We start from the raw sequence: 7,097 nt of genomic DNA on the forward strand, positions 1-7,097 counted from the left end.
AACATTATGTTTAGGGACTTATTCTGAATGGTTCAGGTTTTGGATAAGGTTAAAACGTAAAAATAAAAACAAAATGTCCACCACTGGGATCAGACACACAACCTTATGATCCATTGTCATGGGATTACACCCCTCCACCACCTCCGGCCTCAACAAAACCCAAGACTACTTGATGGTAATAGCGCTCAAATCAAATCAAGTTTTATTTGTCACATACACATGGTTAGCAGATGTTAATGCGAGTGTAGCGAAATGCTTGTGCTTCTAGTTCCGACAATGCAGTAATAACCAACGAGTAATCTAACCTAACAATTCCAAAACTACTACCTTATACACACAAGTGTAAAGGAATAAAGAATATGTATATAAAGATATATGAATGAGTGATGTTGCCCCTAGTGGCTGGTTTTTCAGGCATTTCCTGACATCCTCAGGACATGGATAGATGTCCAATTTCGAAATCACTCTTGAGCGATCTGCCTGGCTATGTCAGTGTGCAAGTTCTTATGTGCTGTATATGTGTGAGAGAAGAACCTAACATCAGTAACAGGCAGACCTCTCCTCTCCTCTTAGGGGTTAGCCTACCCGTGGGTGTCATTAAGTGTCTGGTGGGAGAGCAGAGCTGCTCCATGTTTAAAACAGCAGCCAGGCAGGTGTCTGACTGAGCCAGTCTGTGGTATGTCATTACAGAAACAGCAGTACTCTGAAAGGGCCAGATTTATCAAAGGTCCCCCTCACAGGGGAGCACTTCCACTACAGTCACCCTGCTACGTTAGCCAGTTCCACTTTTTTTAGTATTTTACACACCGCTGTGTTTTCAGGGAGGGAGATATGCCAGAGAGAGAAACCAGAAGGACACGCATGCACGCAGGCATGCACGCACACAAACACACACACACAGATGACATGTTATGGCTCGTTGTATACCAGTGTGGTCCTCAATCCTCATTGTTGCTGATCAGAAGAGTTTAATGATATACTTTTGATAAACCCCTAAGGAATTATTCCTTACATGCATGGCTAATAAGCTGGAATCGATGTTGATTAAAAAGTGGAAGATGGGATATTGATATTGGAAAATGTTCTGAGGAGTGGTATTACATTTCTATTTGTTGTGGTTTTCAATTGGTGTGAGAGTCGATGACCACGTCGGTGCTAAACTGTAGTGCTTATCTGGTCACAGGTCACAGGGTCGCATTTTCAATTTGTGCTTGTGTTTGATCCAGAAGTTTGTTTGATTTGTGACTCTTTGAAACAAAGTCTGTAAATGTTATTCGATACCATCTATTTGATCATTACAATTATCTTAGATGCCCGACATAAAATGTGTAACTATCATATCAGACCAATCTTTTATAGGCTACTTTCTTGAAAAACAAACCCCCAGATCCTAAGATCTGCAGAAATGTGGCGGTGAGTAATTTGTTATATTCTGACATGGCTTGTATCCCAAATGGCACCCTATTCCCTATAAATATATATATATATAAGTATACATATAATAAGAACAAGCCCAATGAGCCTTCTTAATGATATCTGTTTAAGTTACTCTGTGAAGGGAGCCTGAAATCTGAGGGTTGGGGGGGTGGGTGACAACATACAGAGTAAAAAATAAAATTAAAATGCCTTAAAATGAACACCATACAAGTACCTTTGAAGATCATAGACTCTATATATAAACACACACAAGTATGTGGACACCCCTTCAAATGAGTGGATTTGGCTATTTCAGCCACAACGTTGCTGACAAGTGTATAAAATCCGAGCACACAGCCATGCAATCTCCATAGACAAACATTCACAGTAGAATGGCCTTACTGAAGAGCTCTGTGACTTTTGAAGATCATATTTTAGCCCTTGATGTACAGTACCAGTCAAAAGTTTGGACACCTACTCAGTCAAGGGTTTTTCTGTATTTTTACTATTTTCTACATTGTATAATAATAGTGAATATATCAAAACTATGAAATAACACATATGGAATCATGTAGTAACAAAAAAAGTGTTATAAATATCAAAATATATTTTATATTCTTCAAAGTAGCCACCCTTCGCCTTGATAACAGCTTTGCACATTCTGGGCATTCTTTCAACCAGCTTCATGAGACAGTCACCTGGAATGCATTTCAATTAACAGGTGTACCTTGTTAGAAGTTATTTTGTGGAATTTATTTCCTTCTTAATGCATTTGAGCCAATCAGTTGTGTTGTGACAAGGTAGGGGGTTATACAGAAGATAGCCTATTTGGTAAAAGACCAAGTCCATATTAAGGCAACACGAGCTCAAATAAGCAAAGAAAAACGACAGTCCATCATTACTTTAAGACATGAAGGTCAGTCAATCTGGAAAATTCCCAGAATTTTAAAAGTTTCTTTAAGTGCAGGTCGCAAAAACCATCAAGCGCTACGATGAAACTGGCTGTAATGAGGACTGCCACAGGAAAGGAAGACCCAGAGTTACCTCTGCTGCAGAGGATAAGTTCATTAGAGTTACCAGCCTCAGAAATTGCAGCCCAAATAAATGCTTCACAGAGGTCAAGTAAAAGACAACTGTTCAGAGATGACATGAATCAGGCCTTCATGGTCGAATTGCTGCAAAGAAACCACAACGAAAGGACACCAATAAGAAGAAGAAACTTGTGTGGGCTAAGAAACACGAGCAATAGACATTAGACCGATGGAAATCTGTCCTTAGGTCTGATGAGTCGATATTTGAGATTTTTGGTTCCACCCGCCGTGTCTTTGTGAGACACAGAGCAGTATGATAGCAGTATGAGTGGTTCCCACCGTGAAACATGGAGGAGGAGGTGTGATGGTGTGGGGGTGCTTTGATGGTGACACTGTATGTCATTTATTTAGAATTCAAAGCACACTTAACCAGCATGGCTACAACAACATTCTGCAGCGATATGCCATCCCATCTGGTTCACGCTTAGTGGCACTATCATTTGTTTTTCAACAGGACAATGACCAAACACACCTCCAGGCTGTGTAAGGGTTATTTGACCAATAAAGGAGTGCTGTATCAGATGACCTGGCTTCCACAATCACCCAATCTCTACCTAATTGAGATGGTTTGTGGATTAGTCGGACAGCAGAGTGAAGGAAAAGCAGCCAACAAGTGCTCAGCATATGTGGGAACACCTTCAAGAAGGTTGGAAAATAGAATGATGGTCAAAGAAAGTATATCAAATAAAGTCCAAATAAAACATAATAAAAAGTAAGTTTGAATGACACTGAGGGGCAGTGTTTTTACAACTAATGCCGGTTTGCCTGAGGCTGATGCCGTGCAGGTGTTTGTACACACATATACACATATGCACACACACACACACACACATTCAACACACACACACACACACACACACACACACACACACACACACACAAACATATACAGTTGGTCTTGCTGTTATGATTTTAATTGTCCTTAGTTTTTTTTTCTTTGTTGTTTTCTTTTTTCTTTTTTCTCATGAGTTCATTTTCTTGGTTGTTGGTGCATGGGGGGGTCTTGGGGGTGGGGAATGGTAGGGTCTCGGATGGTTGAGGGACAGCTATGGGGAACTGTGGGGAGGATCTTGGAAGGTTTGCGTCGCTGTTTTTTTGGGAAATCCGTCGATGTGCCCTTGAGCAGGGCGTTGACCCTTCGATGCTTCTGTGTGTCGCTCTGAATGGGAGTCTGTTGGATGACTGGTGTGGTGTATTTGTTGAGCAGCATCACTGCAAGTATATTGTATGATTGGGATATAACAAAAATATATATAATAATAAAAAATAAAAGACTGTTGGAAAAGCATTTCAGGTGAAGCTGGTTGAGAGAATGCCAAGAGTGTGCAAAGCTGTCATCAAGGCAAAGGATGGCTACTTTGAAGAATATAAAATATATTTTGATATTTATAACACTTTTGTGGTTACTACATGATTCTGTGTGTTATTTCGTAGGTTTGATGTCTTCACTATTACTCTACAATGTAGAAAATAGTAAAAATAAAGAAAATCCTTGAATGAGTAGGCGTCCAAACTTTTGACTGGTCCTGTACAGTATATAATGTAATGTAATCAATGGAGAAAGTCATAAAATCATAACTTGATACAAAACCTGCTTGGCTCACAACATGTTTCTCTCTGTACTGTTTCCAAGCCTGCTTCCCTGGAGCCTGCTTCCCCATGCCAAGAATACTTGGCTCATCCTAGCACTAGCTGCCTTCCCAGCAGCCGAGGCCAAGGCTCCACTCAGGAGGTCCGCCCAGAGGAAAGGTGTGATGAATGGACTACAGCTGGACCTGGCCAGGCTGGCCTACATGAAAAAGCAGAGGTCCACATGTGTGTATGTGTGTGTGAGTGATGCATAACACATTGTAAACTCACCAGATAGGACCTATTAGAGGTGAATCTAATGGAACTGTGCTGATTAACAATCTCAGGGAGCAGCTCCACCATATGCCAATCTCCTCTCATACCCGCCACAGAGAGAACACACCAGGAAGAGAGGCTAGGGCATCCTGGCATCGCGCCCACAGACCGGGAACAAGTATAATCACTACTTCAAATGGACAGACGACTCGCTTAGGCAAATACTTATTTTCCACCATAATTTGGAAATAAATTCATAAAAAATCCTACAATGTGATTTTCTGGATTTTTTTCCCTCATTTTGTCTGTCATAGTTGAAGTGTACCTATGATGAAAATTACAGGCCTCTCGTCTTTTTAAGTGGGAGAACTTGCACAATTGGTGGCTGACTAAATACTTTTTTGCCCCACTGTAGGACTCGTTTCACTGTGGATATAGTTACTTTTGTATCTGTTTCCTCCAGCATCTTCACAGGGTCCTTTTCTGTTGTTCTGGGATTGATTTGCACTTTTTGCACCAAAGTACGTTCATCTCTAGGAGACAGAACGCATCTCCTTCCTGAGCGGTATGACGGCTGCATGGTCCCATGGTGTTTATACTTGCATACTATTGTTTATACAGATGAACGTGGTACCTTCTGGTGTTAAGAAATTAAACCAGACTCATGGAGGTCTACAATTTGTTTTCTGAGGTCTTGGCTGATTTCTTTTGATTTTCCCATGATGTCAAGCAAAGAGGAAGTTTGAAGGTAGGCCTTAAAATACATCCACAGGTACACCTCAAAGTGAAACAATCTGTCTGTGAACAATTGTTGGAAATGCACAAAGTAGATGTCCGAACCGACTTGACAAAACTATAGTTTGTTAACAAGAAATTTGTGGAGTGGTTGAAAAACAAGTTTTAATGACTCCAACCTAAGTGAATGTAAACTTCCGACTTAAATTGTACTAAAGGTGCACGTAAAGCCTTACAGTATAACCCTTCTGGAAAACATGCATTTCACCTGATCACATGTGAAGTGTTTTTATGTGAAGTTAATGTGATAACATGTGACATGTAAAGCAACATGTGTAAAGCAACATGGGTTTGGCCGGTGTAGGCCATCGATGTAAATAAAAGAAAAATTCTTAACTTACTTGCCAAGTTAAATAAAAGGTTAAATAAAACATTTAAATAACAAAACCACACGTGTGAATATGTGATCACATGAAGTGTTCCAAAAACACATGTTTTCTACATGTAAAATCATGTAGATACATATTGTAAGGGAATGTACATACATGTTGAATGTTTCTGAAACATGAAAACAGTCCTATCCACTTTGGCTATAACAGTAAAGTGAAGTGGAATCCTTGCTAGATTGACTCTATCATACTTAATTATGCACGCATGCTTACACTCACACACCATCAAACGCACACGCCATCAAACACACAGCTCACCTAGCCTGAAGTACCCAAGAACCCCCACCCCCTCCACCCAGAGAACCCCTGATCCTCCAATCAGACATGGGCCAGATGGCCACACATGTTGGGCCTCACCCCTATCACCCCCACGGTCATGTTGCTGGATCGACCCTGGTTAGAGCAGCACTGCCCTGGCAAAGACACTCTGCTACTGAGCCTGCTGGCTGGCTTCTGTGGCCTGCCTGTCTGGCCTGCCTACGGTCGGCCTTAGGCCCACCCAGGCCTGGCCTGAATGCCAATGAACTGGAAGTAGTGTCGCTGCTGGGCTGAGTGTTCGTGTGGTCTCTCTCCTCTGTATGGAGTAGCTGGAGGAGTGTGTGTGGTCTCTCTCTCCTCTGTATGGAGTAGCTGGAGGAGTGTGTGTGGTCTCGCTCTCTCCTTTGTATGGAGTAGTTGGAGGAGTGTGTGTGGTCTCTCTCTCTTTCCTCTGTATGGAGTAGCTGGAGGAGTGTGTGGTATCTCTCCTCTGTATGGAGTAGCTGGAGGCGTGTGTGTGGTCTCTCTCCTCTGTATGGAGTAGCTGGAGGCATGTGTGTGGTCTCTCTCTCCTCTGTACGGAGTAGCTGGAGGAGTGTGTGGTATCTCTCCTCTGTATGGAGTAGCTGGAGGCGTGTGTGTGGTCTCTCTCCTCTGTATAGAGTAGCTGGAGGCGTGTGTGTGGTCTCTCTCTCTATCCTCTGTATGGAGTAGCTGGAGGAGTGTGTGGTCTCTCTCTGTACGGAGTAGCTGGAGGAGTGTGTGGTCTCTCTCTCCTCTGTACGGAGTAGCTGGAGGAGTGTGTGTGGTCTCTCTCTCTCTCTCTTTCCTCTGTATGGAGTAGCTGGAGGAGTGTGTGGTCTCTCTCTGTATGGAGTAGCTGGAGGAGTGTGTGTGGTCTCTCTCTCTCTCTTTCCTCTGTATGGAGTAGCTGGAGGAGTGTGTGGTCTCTCCTCTGTACGGAGTAGCTGGAGGAGTTTGTGGTCTTTCTCTCCTCTGTGCGCAGTAGCTGGAGGAGTAGTGAAGGGGAAATATTTTGCTAGGAGCAATAACGATGAGGACTGATTATTAATCAATTAGGGCCACTTTGCCCGGGGCTTGGCGTTGGAGAAGTGGGGAAGAGTAATTCTATTATCAGTGATGTCTCGATAATGGATTTGATGTGTGTGTGTGTGCATATTATCAGTTTTCTTCCCCCTCTCTCTCTCCCTCTGGTTCCTACGACTCTCTCTCTCTGGTTATTGAAAGCTGGGAATATCATCTTGTTAGTGGAATTCTAAATTCCTATATGTTTTGTAGCCAA

The sequence above is a fragment of the Oncorhynchus keta genome, chromosome 20 (assembly GCF_023373465.1).
Source record: "Oncorhynchus keta strain PuntledgeMale-10-30-2019 chromosome 20, Oket_V2, whole genome shotgun sequence".
Lineage (NCBI taxonomy): Eukaryota > Metazoa > Chordata > Actinopteri > Salmoniformes > Salmonidae > Oncorhynchus > Oncorhynchus keta.